At 41.1% G+C, this 18,436-nt stretch overlaps 1 protein-coding gene and 1 long non-coding RNA gene across 2 annotated transcripts in view; both read left to right on the top strand.

The window, feature by feature from the left end:
• Positions 1-18,436, top strand: part of LOC143148383 (uncharacterized) — a 132,463-nt gene that overhangs the window by 49,830 nt on the left and 64,197 nt on the right. The window lies entirely within an intron of this gene.
• Positions 2,438-16,415, top strand: LOC143147942 (uncharacterized). Its single transcript, XR_012992375.1, has 3 exons — positions 2,438-2,516; positions 8,682-8,824; positions 16,251-16,415. It is a non-coding gene; the product is annotated as an uncharacterized LOC143147942 (long non-coding RNA).

Raw genomic sequence — 18,436 nt, 5'->3', positions numbered from 1 at the left:
TCCAACAACCTTGTCGCGAGGAGTTAACGAGCCGTCTTAACAGTTATATATTTATAAATTCTATTGCTATTCAGCAATAGAGATTTTGAACGTCGCAAAAATTGTTTCTTCGATCGAATTTATCGAGCGACAATAAATAAGAAGAGAAACTTTAATTTCAATTCCCCTAGTTTAGTACCATTTCACCCATCCAACAACCTTGTCGCGAGGAGTTAACGAACCGTCTTAACAGTTATATATTTATAAATTCTATTGCTATTCAACAATAGAGATTTCGAACGTCGTGAAAATTGTTTCTTCGATCGAATTTATCGAGCGACAATAAATAAGAAGAGAAACTTTATTTTCAGTTCACCTAGTTTAGTACCATTTCACCCATCCAACAACCGTGTCGCGAGGAGTTAACGAACCGTCTTAACGGTTCTATATTTATAAATTCTATTGCTATTCAGCAATAGAGATTTTGAACGTCGTAAAAATTGTTTCTTCGATCGAATTTATCGAGCGACAATAAATAAGAAGAGAAACTTTATTTTCAATTCCCCTAGTTTAGTACCATTTCACCCATCCAACAACCGTGTCGCGAGGAGTTAACGAACCGTCTTAACGGTTCTATATTTATAAATTCTATTGCTATTCAGCAATAGAGATTTTGAACGTCGTAAAAATTGTTTCTTCGATCGAATTTATCGAGCGACAATAAATAAGAAGAGAAACTTTATTTTCAATTCCCCTAGTTTAGTACCATTTCACCCATCCAAGAACCGTGTCGCGAGTAGTTAACGAACAGTCGAATAACCATCTTAACGACGCGGAATCATTGCGGTAGTTTCGCGCGTTACGCGTAAAAATCAGGTTTTGCGCGATTGGACGCCGAGCGGGGCGTGAATTTCGCGTTCCCCTGTGCACGTACGAAGGAAGTAAGCGCATCGTGCCTGGTGGGTACCACGATGAAATTACCCACCTGCCGGTGTGTAACGCGATAACAAGGACGCGGAGGAGCGTGTGCATCGACGTCGCGACGCTTCGGCATCTCCACCGGTGGGAGCCACGGTGTTGAATGCTCTTCGACAACCGAGCACATCGAAGCACGGTCTGGCCGTATTGGTCGCCAGCCCGCACACGCTTCGAAAAGCTGCGCGCCGAGAACGCGGCAGGGAATGCACTCGTCCGTCCCAAATGCAGCTCTCCCGGCTCGTTCACGGCTTCCTGTGCATCTATCCCGTTGGAACAAGACGGATTTACCATCGCGCCGCTTCATCCAACGCCTAGCTCGCGGAGATCCCACGATCGCGTCGTATAATCGAGCCATCCGCCTCGACGACGTTCCTCGCCTTTTGTCGGATACCGAGGACGTATCCCGAAGAACGCGGGTCAACGATCACGGGATACGAGCACCGACGAAGACAAAGCCTTTTACGCGCGCGCTGTTCGATTATCGCCTCGTTCGGGACCAGGAAGCTATCGGTCCTGCAAATTTCGAGGATCGCGCGACCAACCCCTTAATCTTACGCTCCGATCGAACGTATCTCTTATATTGATTTTCAAGAGGAAATCAATTTTCTCGCGATTTATTATTTATCATTTAATATTCTCGATTCTCTGTTATTTTTATCATACATCTGTTCTACATAAATTTTTCTGCTGAAAGGATCGGGAGCGTTTCGTTCCTTCGCACTGTGGTTTCCGAGCAAAGGAAGAAAGTCGGAGCGTTCGTAATTTACGATAGAATTGTTCCAAGACCAACACGATCTGGAAGACATTCATTTTCAGATCGGTTTTGTCATCGAATGGAACAGTCGGGAAGAGTTTATAATTTATGTTCATTGTACGTGAATTGTTTATAATTTTTAACGATCGTAGACACGAAATTGTCGAAGACTAGGCAAGCATCTTCTCTATGATTCTCCGAGTAACTTTCTTCTTTTTAATTTATTTTATTACGATACAGCGAACAGTGGAGTGCTTGCGTCCACGAGAGATGTTTTTTCTTTTCTAAATGAGTTTTTTCGAACAAAACGTTGGAAGTATCGAGTAAAAATTCTTACGCTCCGATCGAACGTATCTCTTATATTGATTTTCAAGAGGAAATCAATTTTCTCGCGATTTATTATTTATCATTTAATATTCTCGATTCTCTGTTATTTTTATCATATGTCTGTTCTACATCGAAAGTAGTCGTACGTGTTCGTACGATTCGACTGCCGCGTTTCTATGCTTTATTATTCGTAATTTTACGTAGCTGGCTCGAATACCGTTTGTTACCGCGGCGCAATTTTAATATCGGCGAGCAGAATTATACGAGACCGAGCGACTCGTTCCGGTAGCATTTTTTAATCAGTTATTGTTCAATCTCGGACTCGACGAGGAAAGTTTGTGAAATTTCGTGCAGCTAATTTAAGTGCCGTTCTCTAATCGGACATTGTTGTAGTTCGCCTTCAGTTTCCTCGAAGCTTCTTCCGAGTTCCAGAGGAGAGGGATTTTATACTTCATTGAATAAAACATAACCAAAAAAGGTGCCGTCAAGAATGAAAACCGGAGCTTCCACTTTGTCGTTCAAATTTCGCTCCCTTCGAAAGAAAGTTCACGAGGATCGCGCAAACTTCCGCTTTACTCCGAATTTTATGTATTGGAGAACTTCTCCCGTTTCTAACAGAAAAATTTATCGAAATTCTACGCGAGAAGCGTGGTAGGTACGCGGAACGTGAAACATTTTATCGTAATAAGCGCGCGCAACATTTCCACGAGTATCCGAAAAGAGGAATCTTTCGTAGCTTTTGATCTTCCAATTGTACGAGAAGGATATCGATAACCGAAAGTTCGGATTTCGTTCGACGTACCAGAAATATATCTCCGCGTAACGTCCAAAAATCAATGAAGGGAACGAATCGCGGAGCTCGAGGTTTTCAATTTTTCCAATCGAATGAAACTTTGATACTTCATCGGTAGCGAGCATAAAACAGATCGAGAGATACCAGGTCTTCTATAGAATTTTACGATTCCGAGCAAATATCGTTCAGTTGCTGCTTACACGACGTATTCTATCCTGTAACGTTCTAATTATTACAATACAAAATAATTTATATTTCCGTTACGCGATCGTCCAGTTCGAACTTCTCGAAACCACAAATTAATTATAGTCTTCGAACCTGTGCAGCTGAATCGTTCTCAGAAATGGCGCGATAATTTCGTTCGTATCGAAAGCTGGATTTAATTAAATACGTACGGTGTCCCGTTCATTTTCCACGGTAACGTTATTCGTACGAAAGGTGATAAATATCACGAGCGAGATATTTCTCGTTTCGGTAAATATCGTTATAATGGTCGATCAGTGTTTCAAGGGGAAAGAGAAAGAAGCGGTAATCAAGAGACGCGAATCGACGTGTGCGCGGACGTGATCCGCGTCGTATCGAATTCCTTGTTTTTCTTTTCTTTTTAATTTTATTAACAGAACCATAGTGCTTTTCCGGGCGTCCTCTACCTCTGTTTCTCCGTGTTCGACGATTTAAACTCCGTGAATTCGATATTCCAGCCGGACCCTGTCGTGGTTTTAATTGAGCGCAAGGGATTTCGATATTCGTCCGATGCAATATGCAATCGAGCGACCTATCCAATCAAATCCTCGTGTACCATCGATTGCACCCGGATGCAACGACAACCCCGCGCGCTCGCCGACTTGTTGATAAGTTTTATTTGTTGCTCGACGTTCGTCGCCCCCTCCTTCTTCGTCCCTTGTTCTTCCCGCCAGTCCCATTCGACGTTCATCCAATTAAATGTTCGCGGACTGTTTCCTCGTAAACTATTACCCCACGATTTTTCTTTCGGTTTTATTGGCCCCGTCTCCCGGGAAATTGTTTAATTGCACTCACCCCGACGGTACATCTGTATCGGAGCCGAACGTATGTTCTTTATGACGCGATTACGCGCGTTCCGCGTATTAATTTTGTTGAAACGATCGTTCGATTCGCGACAGAAAAAAAGAAAAAATATTAATAAACTCGTTACCAATATTTTGCATCTGTAATTAAAATCTGCGACTTACGCTCTGTTATCGGTGAAATCAGCTATGTGCCAGGATAGGGATATTTCAGAGACGATCGTAAATTAGTCTATTGTTTTTTTTTTACGATATTTTTTGTTTTTTTTCTGTATATGTATTTTAACATTTGTATCTTCTTTTCTTCGATCTTTCTTCGCATGGTCCTTTCTTTCATTGAATTGTAGCTTTCGTACAATTTGTTACACACAATACACCAAATTTAGGCATTTCGTTCAATACACGAAATTTAGAACAACACTCGACGATCTACTTTCGCGTTTATGTAGCTTCTAAAGCTTTTACTTATATTGTGTTTCCATTTCATACTTTTTGTGCATTGGTCGCGCACTATTAATTCGTCGCGCGACTCGCGTCAAATAATATATATTTTGACGCGATAGGAACGTATTTACCTTCCAAATATTTGGGATTGATTATTGCGATGAAAATTGAACCACGACGAACAATATTTCACCACAAAGGAATCGAATTTCCTATAAAGGTACCACCGTACCATTTGGAATAGAAATTAAAACCGGACGAGAAATATATTTCACCACAAAGGAATCAAATCTCCCCCTACGAGTGGTTAAAGTTATTTCGTAACATCTGTGATCGAAATTAAAACTCGATGAGCAATAGTTCACCACAAAGGAATCGAATCTCCTCCTACAAAGTGGTTAAAGTTATTTCGTGCCATTTGAGATAAAAATTAAAACTCGTTGAGCAATATATTTCACCACAAAGGAATCAAATCTCCTCGTACAAAGTAGTTAAAGTTATTTCGTGCCATCTGTGATCAAAATTAAAACTCGTTGAGCAATAATATTTCACCACAAAGGAATCGAATCACCCCGTACAAAGTTGTTAAAGTTGTTTCGTGCCGGCCGTGATAAAAATTAAAACCCGATTGGCAATATTTTTCCTACAAAGGAACGAAATTCTTCACGTACGAAGTTACTCGGTGCCTTCTTGAAGAATTCACGATCCATCGATTTCAGATCCGGAGTACACGATAAACCGGAGAGGTTTCTTCCGCTCCGATTACTTTTCCTTAACGTTCGCTATCGTTTTATGGAAATTTAATACGAACGATCAACGATAACGCCATAGTTCAACGAACGAACGAAGGAGACGCGGATCGCAAAGATTTATCATTTTTCCGTTTGAACCGTGCGCCCGTGGGCAAATATTTCGCTCCCTGGTCTCGTCCAAAGGAAGTGTGTCAAATGTGTTTGCGCTATTTCGTTCTCCATCGCTCGAAAGTTTTCTTTGGCCCGCGGCAGGTCGGAAATTAACAGATATGCAGGTGTGTTTGCAGAAATTCAACCGGGGAAAAGTTGCGAAGAAAAGTGCAGAGGCAGCGCGAACTCTCAAAGGTTTTAGCCTGTACACGTCTTCTACGTGATTGGAAGATCGCGTCGGTTCTCGAGCGTACTGCAGTTTATTTGTCTCGTATTATGAGCACGAGAGCAAACTTTGAAAACCCTCGAAGGTGCTGCTGACGACTGTGTTGTCGATAAACATCGATAACCATCGTAAGCCGAATTTCACCCGAGAGAAATTCGAAATATCGAACGAATCGTATTTTTTTTTTCTTTTAATTTTATCAGCGAAGAAAACGTACTATTTTCGACGAGACAAAGAATATTTAAGCAGGAACGCTTGAATATATTTCTCTTTTTTTTGTATTAATGCGTGAACTTACGTACAGTTAACAAAGTCACAAATCAATTTGAACGTAACGTTAGAAATTAATAGCTTGTATTATCGAAGCGAGTAATTTTCCTGTGAATATTACCTTGCGAATGCGTATGTTATATTCTCGAGACATATCTTCGAGAATTGCAAACTCTTCTTTCGAAAAACGAGAAACTCTTTCCAATCGAGAAACACGATTGTTCTCACGGGTTTATTAAATTCAACGCGTGCAAGAAGAAACGAACGTACGAAGCTCATCGTTACATTCGATTTCATGGTACTCTCACCTGCGTTAACCGCGTCTCGACGTAGCTACACGTCTATGCACTTATTGCTAATTCATCGATATCCCGTCGATAATCGTTAATACTCCCGGAATACCTTGTTACGCAAACACGTTGAAAATAGATTATGTCACCGAGTGCGATGGCGCGTCGCTGCTATTCGTTGCATTATCGTGTCGCGTTAATTGCTCGTTCGCAGACGTTTCAAGGAAAATTGCATATTTATAAAATGACATTTCACTTCTTATTATACGGAAGTTAATACGATGCATAACGGGGCGCGAAATTGATGCGCGTGGGGTAATTTTGCATGAATAAATGCGTAACTTGTTAGCCATTGTTGTCGCCGGTGAAACTTCATCGCGACCGGCACGCGAAACGGACGCGTTTTCATTTTCATATTTCACGTTTCATTGTGGTAAGTATCCAGAGTGGAGATTGATTCGATGAACTAAAAGAGACGGGCTTCTTCTCTAACGAGAAAATGGAAATAAAAGGGATCGGCGCAGAAAAACCTCGCGCGACTTAACGAGATCTGGATTCCACCGGCCACATTTTTCCATACGTTCAACGACACGCCCGTAGAATGTTTCCGCGATTGTTTCCACCAAGGCGTGCATATTTCGCGTAAATCGATCCCTCTCTGCACGAGGCGCGTAAATATATCGGAACGGAAACATAGAAACACGAATACCTTACGAAGCTTCCCGTATTTTGTATCGAAATATTATTTTTTCCCGAAATCGAAAACATTTCGTCGAAACTATTTAAATTGCGTTTAGAGTAATTCCGTGTACGGTGTACACCATTGGCCAGTTCGCTCGGCCATCGTGCAAATATTTTTCCGAATAAATATACCGGAACAAGTTTTCCGGGCAATAACAAACGTGTAGCAACCCAACCAAGCGCCTAACGATTTCATTTTCGCGTATGGGGTACGTCGAATCGATCGAGTCTGCTACTACGATGATTCTGGACCGATTTTACGATTTACACAATGGACAATACGCAGAGTGAAAAGACAAACGTTTCAGAAAAAGGATTATAGAGATACGCGGAAAAAGATTGAAGGTCAGAATTTCTTTTCTAGCATTCGATATTCATCCGTTATAATTGTGGGAAGAATTTGGTATTTTGTAGCGTATAAATGTGGGAAGAATTTGGTGTTTTGTATTGTACAAATGTGGGAACAATTTGGTATTTCACGCTGTGTAGAATTTTTTTCGAAACATTGAAAGCCATCAATTTCCACCCTTTGTAATTGTGGGAAGAATTCGGTATTTTTCACTATTTGGAATTTCTTTTATGACCTACAAAGTCATTGATTTCCCTCGGAAAATATTTTTCACGTAAATTTTATTTTATACCATATAAATGTGAGAAAAATTTAGTATTTTACACTGTGTAGAATTTTTTTTGAAACGTTCGAAACCATTAATTTCCACCCTCTGTAATTGTGGGAAGAATTCGGTATTTTTCACCGTTTCAAAATTCTTTTATGACGTACGAAGCCACTGATTTCCCTCGGAAAATATTTTTCACGTAAATTTTATTTTATACCATATAAATGTGAGAAAAATTTAGTATTTCACATTGTGCAAAATTTTTTTTGAAACGTTCGAAACCATTAATTTCCACCCTCTGTAATTGTGGGAAGAATTCGGTATTTTTCACCGTTTGGAATTTCTTTTATGACATTCGAAGCCATTGATTTCCGTCGGAAAATATTTTTCCCGCGAATGTAACGTTCGCTGCCGATATTACGGTGCAATTTTGTGGGTCGGTTGAATCACGTACGGCCGTGCATACAGAACGCATACGCCGAAAGCGGCCTAATCGCGTAAAACAGTGATGAAATTTCAAATAGATCCGATATCCGCTCATCACCTGTCAACCGACCGACTCACCATATCGTTTCGTCGTTTCCTCGATGGTTGACAGGCATTAATAATTGTCCATCCACGCGTACGGTGCGCGTCGATGCACATTCGTATTCGATCCGGCCGAATAATGGTAATTTTCTATTGCACCGAGTTCGTTTGCAACATAATCAAATAGACAATTTATTGCGAGACGTTTAAATGTTTTGACCGAAAATGTAAAGTATCCGTTTATTGCCATATATTCAATTTTCGTCGTTCTGAACCGTTTTGCTTAAAATACCGTATGAACTTTACAAAATTATACACAGAAAAATGTAACACACTGTTATAAGTGCAATCGATGCGACAAAACGGGTAACCTTAATTTTTTTCGCTATTAATTTTGTATGAAGCTATAACAAATTTTAAGTCGACTAAAAGAACGAAACTACGACTTTCTTACTAGCGACAGAAAAAAACAAGGGGATCAAGAAGAAACTATAATTATAACATTTAAGTTTCCTACGTAATAAAATATTATTCTTTAGACAATAGAAGCTATCATAGATACAGCTTTTATCGGTGAATGTATATAGTTTCTTAATAGCTTTCGTTGAATTAGTAAATTTATAAATAGCAGTAGAGGTTTTGAATGTCGTGAAAATTTGTTCTTCGATCGAATTTATCGAGTGATAACAAATAAGAAGAACTGTTGATCGGTGAATAAGAAAAGAAAGCATGCAATAATGTTACAGTCGATCCTTAAAATATCGATAATTGGACCTTCTACTCTAGCGATCCAGGCGACGAATTTGTGAAAAATGTCTCGTTCGACGCGCGAAAAGTTCTACGTCGATTCAAATACTCGCCACGCCAACACGGAGGAACGAAGTTCACCGATAAAAACTGGACGTATTACGACAGCACCGGAGTTACAGGTAAAAGTAGGACGTGTTAAGAACCATAACTCCCTAGAAATTAGTAGTTCAAATCGTCGTAACGACACTTATGTAAATACGTAGTTGCAATAGCTTTGTCGATTCCCCTGGAACGACATATTTCGACACGCACCATGTCGTAATTGTGACATCGAGGAAACGATATTTTTTCGTAAAAAGAAAAAACTCCAAAAAATTGCCGGTCGATAAACAAACCAGCGGAGAAATTCTACATTTACGATAAATATAAAGGTGACTTTCTCGAAAAATTTTGTAAATGAAAAAAGAATAAAAATGAAATCGAATGTTTAACTAAGTAATCAAAGAAATATCTCCTATACGTGAAAAACGGAAGAAGTAAAACTTTCTCCAAGAATAATCCACCGTAACTATAACCAACAATTTCTTTAAACACCGATTTAAAGAATTTTATTCTCTTCGATACTTCTTACCAGTTACTTAGCTACATCTTCCACGAATTAAATTGAATTACACCACAAGATATATTTCCAAGCTACAACGTATCGTAGCACTCCCCAATGTTGTACAATGTTTAGAATATACACACTCGATACACATTCTTCGTTTCGGTTGGCGTATTAAAACGTGATTTTTCACCGAGCCCGGGTAGTTCAATTTCGTCCGGCACACAACGGCTGGACAAGGAAGATATATTTTCCGTTAACTTACGACGTTTATGGCAAGGTTGTACGCGGGGGGCTTGACTGCTGGCCGAGCAAATGTTTATCCTAAGTTTAACTCTGTAAACGTTCCGTGTAACTGGTAGCCATCGAATGTATTTTCCCTATCTCCGACGAACACGGAGCTCCGAAATTTCTATTTGAACAGAACGTACGAGTTGCGTGTTGGGACAGTCTGTTTGCATCGAATAACCCCTCCCGGTGTTTTACGTCGTTCAGGGAAACGGAATAACGAAAATCCACGCGATGTAAACCGTTCGAGTCGACGATCGGTTCGCGATCCTATCGTTAAACCGTATCTGCGTTCGGACGTATCGCGTGTACCTTGTGTCTTGTTCCGATAAATCGTCCATTCGGTTCTGCAAGTCGGTGTAACGCGTCGTTCCGAAACCTTTCGGACCACCCGTGTTGCACGAGCGTACATTGCACGCTTTCATCGGGAAGTTCGCGAACAAGAACACCGAACCGAGATTTCTATCCCAATATTGCACGCAGCGAGGCTCGCGGACAACTCCCAACAAGCGGATTTCACTTTGCGCGCTCAATGGTGGTTCCCCCTTTCGTTTTTCTTTTTTTTTTTTCTTTCTTTCTCCGTTTCCTAGTATTCCGCTAACTTGTAAGTACATCGGGCATCGTCAACTTCGGATTCTCGGCCGGGTACACTGGAAACATTCCTCGAACTTCTGCCAAGTATTTTGAAAACTTTTCCCAATATCGAGCTTTCACCGTGCATTACGAAATTCTATTTACAACATTGGTCTCCGCGATGGTTCATCGCGTAACGTATTTCCAAGTAGGCTAGAAACGGAAGACGGATGTCTGTTGCGAGGAACCGATGGAATTGAGACACTGGTGCGTTTCACAGTGTTTTGTGAAATTTTAGGATCGAAAAAATTGAGTCTTTTAATCGATCGATACTTTTAAAAGAAATTTCGAGGAGATCGGATCGTATTTTTGCATAATCATTGACACGTTTCGAACGCGCGATTGTTAACGATCATCAAGATTATTTCTATCGTTGATACAACAAGCACGTGTGATCGTTGCAAAATCTAAAAGAATACCGAAAGAAGGTTTTCCCTCGCTCGGTTTCTACCGAACATAAATAAACGTATCGCGTAGCTGGTGTTATCTGCTGTTTTCGTTTAAATCGTCGAGCCAAGCATCGAAATCGTATCTTATCGATACAACGTCGATGCAGCTGCATTGTCGATGATCGCGAAATAGAAGTTACGAAGGTATCACGATTGCTCCAACTCGTGAGTCAGCTGTTACGATATCTCTGGAGTGAAATTGGGCCATCAATAGTGTTTCACGCATTTCTTTTGAAACGGGACAGCAAACATTTTAATTACGCGCGTGTGCGTCATTCGTAGCCTGAAAAATAATCTAAACGACGCACGTGTGCGTCATACGGCATTAATACGTTAAAAAAATAACGAGATGCAAAAACGGGAGATTCTATAACGGTCCGTAGAATATTGCCTCGTTAATCGATCGAAGCTCTCCCTCGATAATTGATTCTTTGACCCCTGCGCCGTACCGAGGCTTCCGCCTATAATATCAAAAATCACGAATTAATATGTACCTCCTAATATCCACCATTGCCAAGGTGTTTAACTCGGAATAACCAATCTTCTCGTCGCGATGGAATTATCGAGAACTGAAATACGGAGGACCTTTGATTCTCCAGTCTCCAGCGATTGAAAGTACGTTTACTCATGGGTCATGTTTGCCACTGAAATTTAACAAACAATTCCACCGAGAATTAGACTCGAACGAGATCAGAGGGAAGAACGAACGAAGAGTTATATTCTTCTCTATTCCGTATTTTCAAATCATTTTCAAGCGTAGAACGACCCTATGCTTCGTAACTATCGCTGTTCACATTTATTGGAACAATCTGCGTAAAAATTAAATTTTGTTTCTCTTTCGAACAGAGTTCTAATTCACGAACGCAATAATCGTCGAATATTTTTCCAATTGAACGCATGGAGTTCGAGGAACGGTAGCAATCAACGTAGGGGATTGTTCGAGTTCTCTTTTGTTGCGCAAGTTTTGCCACACGTGGTTTTATATTGGCACGCAATTGAACGATCGCGATTAACAAGTGCGGCGAGTTTTTATACGAGTTTCTATTGTACCAGCTCCAACTACGAGCGTACGTGTTCGCAGAAAGTGTTTCCTCGCGACTCGAGAATTCGTAATAAACGATCCCACTGTACGCACAACGTTAACTTTCTCGCGCGTAGGTGTCGATCTTTGGACCCACATAGTAATTTTTGTTTACAATGAAAAAAACGTCGAAACTTATCGACGTATTTTTCATCGTAAAAACCTAGTAAATAGAGTCCTTACGCAACTCTTGACTCGAGAAGGTCACTGTCACGGGCGTCCTGAATCGATTCGAGACAGTTCGAACGATGACTTGTGAATTGTGTAGATACGAGTGGGACATTTTCTCGGTCATCGTTCGAACGAGAGCACAACGACACGATCGACGAAGAGGAAACGAGAGTGTCGTTTACTTGAAAAACTTCAAAACTTATTGACATTTCTTTCATCGTAAAAATCTAGTAAATAGTGGCAATCTAGTAAATAGTGTCCCTACGCAACTAAACACTGTACTCACGGACTATGTCGAAGAAACTCTTAACCCGAGAAGTTCACTGTCAGGGGCGTCCAGAATCGATTCGAGACAGTTCGAACGATGACTTGCGAGTTGCGTAGATACGAGTGGGACGTTTTCGCGGTCATCGTTCGAACGAGAGCACAACACGGTCGATGAAGAGGAAACGAGAACGTCGTTTACTTGAAAAACTTCAAAACTTATTGACGTTTCTTTCATCGTAAAAACCTAGTAAATAGTGACAACTTCGTAAATAGTGTCCCTACGAAACGAAACATTGTACTCACAGACTATATCGAAGAGACTCTTAACCCGAGAAGTTCACTGTCAGGGGCGTCCAGAATCGATTCGAGACAGTTCGAATGACTTGCGAGTTGTGTACATCCGAGTGGGACGTTTTCGCGGTCATCGTTCGAACGAGAGCGCAACACGCTCGACGAAGATGAAACGAGAGCGTCGTTTATTGCGAAACTTAAATTACGTCCGCGGCTAAGTCCCGTGCCCACGTCACGGGAAGCGGATAATGATTCGATTACTCATTGCCGGGTGACGCGCGGGCGTCCCGGCCCGGTGTCGTGGCCCGTAGCCATTCCCGAACTTTTAATCAGTTTATACGATTTCGCGAAATTGAAGTTTCGTTCGTCGTCGCTATAAACGCTAATTAACCCCGTTCGCCCCGACGAGGATGCATTGTGTATAGGTAGCGACGTCGAGCGCGAGGGCTTTTGCCCGCAATCGCGAAATTTAAACGCCGCCGGTTTAATTAGGGTTACACAGTTTTGCCACCGTCGAAATTAGCACGACCGGGGACAAAAGGCGTACGGAAACTGGCACGAGGCGACGAGAGGGGAGGGTGAGTGTCCCTTATTAAAATTACAGCACTTCGTATTATCAGGAATGTAACGTTACGGGGATTCCCGGTGCAGGGGGGTTGGGTGGTTGGGGGGCAACGTGTTGGAAACGACACACGTTTCGGTGCTGCTTCGTAGCTTAAAGAGCATTCCTCCCTTCTTGACGATGCAACGTTACCGTGTGTTTGTACATCGTCGCGTATTTTATCGAGACGCTCAATTGTACTTGCTGTTCATTAAGTAAAACGAACCAACGCTTATGGATTAATTAATGTACAATTAATTGTATTTTGTAATACAAAAAGGCGAGGTTTCGTGTGTACTACGGTGATCAAATCCGGAGTCGGTTCGTGCTTTTCGTTCGTACCTCGTCGCGTATTTTATCGAGACGCTGAATTGTACTTGCTGTTCATTAAGTAAAACGAACGAACGCTTATGGATTAATTAATGTACAATTAATTGTATTTTGTGATACAAAAAGGCGAGGTTTCGTGTGTACTACGGTGATCAAATCCGGAGTTCGTTCGTGTCTTTCCTCGGTCAAGTACTCAGTGGTAGAATGAATTGTAAATAGAAAAATACGAAATTGAAAATGTAAAGGAATGTATAGTAATGGAACTAAGTACGAACGACCATTGAATTTTTATGTATTGAATGTCTAGCATTGTTAATGTATGTTCATTACGGTGTTGGTTCCATTTTAACGTACAGTAGATGCGAAACTTTTAATTTAATAATTAAATTGTACATTATCGATGCATTTACCGTGTTAGAAAAATTATCCGTGTTATTCACAATCGAATTGATACAACGTGCCGTGGAATTTTTGCCAGAGAATAGAATCACGCGTCGATGGTGTTCTGGGTAAGTTTGAATGAAAAAGTAAGGGAATTTCGGGGGATATTACAGTGAACGTCGAGTACATTATGCGCAAATACCGAATCTAATTTCATAGGGTCGACGTTCCGGAGGTGAAACGTTCAATAGCGATTGCACATGCGAGTAATCATGATCGGTTGTTGATATAGGATTTCCCATATACCGGACAATCGAACGTTGTTTCCACTCTTGGTAAATTGCCCTCGGTCGATCGGTTACAATCTTCTGAATGTTGCTCACGGTTCCAAAATGACGTATTTTCAGATGGTTTTTAACTCTCGAAGTCAAATTTCCATTAAACCTTTCTTTCCATATCTAACGCGATTTCAAGGTATTCACGATTTCAAAGATAATCTATAAACTCGTATTTTCTCTAAGAAAGTGTTTTCACTGTATAAATAATTTATATACTATATTCGAATTGTTCGGAAAGTCATTTCGTTTTCCAAAATGGAGAATATATAATTTAATAAAATGTTTACACGCCCTAAAAAAATCGTGTTTCATTTTTACCAAAAGAAACAAAATGACTTTCCGAACAACTCAATGGTTTCTTTGCTAAAACTAGTAGATTCACTTAAATCGCGTTTAAACTTCCAAATTGCTTTCAATTTTCGAAAGTTCCCTGTCACTCTTTCAAGTAACTCGAGATACTGAATTTCATTTTGCATCTTTATTGCACGAATTCCTCGTGACACTGTATTATCGAAAAAGCGAATAAGCATCGATTTCAACGACGCCATTCGACACCTTAGCGTCCCATTTTCGTAACGCGTTGTTTCGAGAAACTCTCAACCCTGGAAAACAGCAAGACAGTGTTCGTACAATGTTACCAGACGAGATCGGTCTCGTTACTTGTTGGACACGCGTTGCATACGCAAAGAAACGATAAAGGCTTGTAAATGGGGCGTCTAGAACTTCGTAAAGTTGTCGAGGAGGAAAAAAGAGGAGGATGCACGGAAAATAAGACCGTGCGAACTCGAATGTATATTACTTTCCTTTCTCGCGTGGAGCGTACGCGGTGACTGGATATTCTCGCCTCGTATCGCGAGGAAGACGTTTCGAATCGTTTGTTAACCCCTTGTCGTACAATTTAGCTAGACGAAATCCAAACGGGCCGGTGTTGTACGAGAACGGTTACGAAATGCGAAATACTGTATCATTTTTTGGTACACGTGGCCCGATTTTTGTTCCACGAGTCAGACTCGTGATATTTATAGCGCGTCGAGCGAAGTAATAGTTGCTTAATGGAAAATACTTTCCCATTTGTACTCCACTTGGCGTCGAGGGAAATTAATCTCCGGTGAATATTAAAGTAAATCGATCGAGTTCGAATACGATTAACTTCGATAGAAACGTTTGAAACAAACGGGGTTCGAACGATACAAAATTGACAGCGTTACGTCTTTTACGGTGATCTTGTCGAGTGTTTCTTGATCGAGTCCAATTCGCTTTTTCTGTTACGTTTCGTATAGTATTTTGACGATCGACGCACCAATCAGCGATTAGCATTTTTCTCCAAGAAAAAATGCCCAGGTTCTACATTTTTTCCAAGAAACTTAAATTAAATTTAAATTACCTTTCCTTAAAAAAAAAACACATTTATATTTCCCTATACAATCGAAACCACTGAAACTCGAGCAACCCTTCCAGTCTGTCGTACTCGTCGTGGAAAAGAACAGAAGAACTAAGAACTAGAAGACTGATTCGTCGTAAATGGATAACTTATAACGAGACAATGCTACAAATTGGCCTTTCCTTTATCGAACGTTTCGCTACTTCTACCTACTTTGTCTCGTTACACCCTAAAAATATTCGTGTTTGGTCTCGTTACCACGAGTCGGAGGTCAAGAGAGGCAATTCCCACGTTCCGTGTATTTAAACCCGAGCAACGTTCAATTCGTCTTGGGAAACTCACCGCGAGCAAATACGAGATAACTCGAAACCGAGCATAGGATCGATGCTTCGAAGGTTGAAACGCGATCGAAAGTCTCGTCGAGAGCGATAAGAGAGTCGTTGCTTCGTCTCGTACTGTCACGTTCGATTTTCTCTATAGGGGAATCCCGTGGTCCGACCGACTCGCGATTTATAGACGACTGGTAGGTAGATAGGTAGGTAGGTATTCGCGTTTCGCAGCTGGCTACGATTTTACGAGCGGCAGACGGCAAAACTGGGAACACGAGAGAGCCAGATCTGCTCTTAATTACGCTTCTTGCGATAGCCGGCCGTGTACCAGCGTCGTTGGTAACATAATTCGAGCTGTTACGCGGACTACGTTCAAGGCGTTGCAACCGAGCGAACGCGAGATACCTACTGCGCGCTTTCGCGCGATAGTCCCACCTGAAACGGATCGACGCGTGTTGCAGAGTGATCTCCATTACCATTCTCTTCTGGGAACGACCACCCTCGAACCGTTGCCAAAATTCTTCTCTCGACAGACGACTCCGTAACGGTGGAACGACCAAAGTGGAAGAGATTGTACCGCGATCGGAGAATAGTCCAACGAAGAGTCTCGATCCACGAACGCGTGGTTTTTCACGGAATGTTGCGAACGATAAAATTGAAAATGTTGAAAATAAAATACTTCTAATCTCTTAGAAGAATAAAATAATTATTCCAAATCTCTTAGGAGAAATATACCCGAGGTCTATGCGTCGAAGAGGTTCTGGGAGTACTTGAAGAGTTTACTTAAGTTGAAAAGAATTAGGGGATTCGGGAAAATTGCATCTAATATTCTGCACTTGAGTTCTAGTAAGAACGATGTACCTCTTCTCGAAAAATAAAATATAAAATAAAATAGAGCACGCTATAGTTATTTCTTTTAGTAACCCATACTGGGTTTACGTTTGTGTTCTCTGAAACCGGAAGTTGTGTTCGTATTCTCGGAAAAACGCTACGATTTTTCATTTGGGAGCTACTTGGATAAAGAATACGCGAAATTTCCTCTATTTTCAACGTCTCGCAGCGGTGTTCCCCCTTAAGGTTAAAGACTGTTTCGCGAAGTGATCGTGGAACGACCGAGCGCGATACGATATTAAACTGCAAAATAAATTTTTCGCCGTATTCAGCCCGGGTTACGGTACTCTTCCGCGTAACGTAGAAAATTCCGAATGAAACTCGCCGGACCGATACGACCGGGGAATTTTTTCATTTTTTCTCGGACAATTCCACGGTTATCTACTGTTTCTCTACGCGTAGTACGTGTTCTCTTTGACGCCAGGTAATAGAATATAACGCTGGTTCAGCGAGGAGAGCAACTCCCAGATACGGAACGACATAACCACGGTGAAATTATTATTTTTTTTTTTTTTTTATTCTCCTCGGAAAATTCCACAACGAGCCACTGTTGTTTCCCGCGAGCGTGTGTAGGTGTGTTTCTTGATGCCAACAGAATATACGGGGTGTGTCGGTAATTACGTGTAACCGGGTATGGTGTAATTCTATGCAAAAAGAATAATTGGAAAATGTGAAATTATCTCATAGAAGATCGTACTTTTAGAAAATCTCTGTACTTTTCTATTTGTATTGCACAGGATGTTTCGTTTGTCTTTTAACTCTTGATATCATTGAGATAAAATTGTTTGATTCGTAGCGTCGAATATTACCATTCGTGTTTCTTTTTCTCTCATGATCGTTCTTTTTTAGTTACCAAGATCGTCGTCGTTTGTTATTAATACGTTGATCTTTATAATGCAGTATCGTAGTGCGAATCAAGATAAATTCAACTATCTACAATGTGAACTTGGAACGATCTTGAATGAATAACAACGTTAATTGAAAGGAGATTGGAAAATTCGACTGATTTTTTCACGTAGAATTTTACCTCCCCTTTTCCAATTGCACCACGATTATCGAGACACCTCTCTAGAAATCGTGGACTTCTTCGTGTTCTTTAAAAGAGAAAGAAAACTATTAATCGGTTAAACCGGAACACTTTATCCGATATTAGAGGGTTTCGTCGAGGATCGATCCAACTTGTTCGTGTTTAAACGCAGACCACATTTTCTTAAACCTCGGCACTGGCGCGGATCGTCCTCTCTCTCTACACGAATTTGCATTCATTTTACCAGCCATTAATCTTTCGCCAATCAGCCACCGCCTCACCTTTGTACGCCGGTCACAAAAGTTTCCTTTCGGGGTACACGCGGCAAATTGCGCACTCCATTTAATGAGAATTTTCGTCGAGAGCGAAGATTAAATTTAACGAAAATTTAGATTACCTTCCTTAAAATTTCCCCTCTGTTTTTAAAATCCTTGGTCTTTTAACGATGATTATGCAAAGTCTCGCGCCGAAGCTTTGAGCCTTGGTTAAACAGAAAACTTTACGGAAAAGAGAAACTCACCGCTCCCCGACTCCCCCGTTAACTCGCTCAAAGTTTCGCCGCGTTCGTTGCCCCGTAAAATGTACAAAAACACAGCTCGCGAGTGCCCCGGAAGCGCGGATTAACTTCCAAGTGTCGCGAGTTCCTTTCGCGAGTACACGCAGCACTCGATATTTCCACGCGGGAAAATATATTATTCTTTCTTCGTCCGTGGAGTTTCCGGTTGGGCC

This window comes from Ptiloglossa arizonensis, chromosome 6, assembly GCF_051014685.1.
Source record: "Ptiloglossa arizonensis isolate GNS036 chromosome 6, iyPtiAriz1_principal, whole genome shotgun sequence".
Taxonomy (NCBI): Eukaryota; Metazoa; Arthropoda; class Insecta; order Hymenoptera; family Colletidae; genus Ptiloglossa; species Ptiloglossa arizonensis.
Note: the sequence above shows the minus strand (reverse complement) of the source record. Positions and strands in the feature narration are given on the sequence as shown.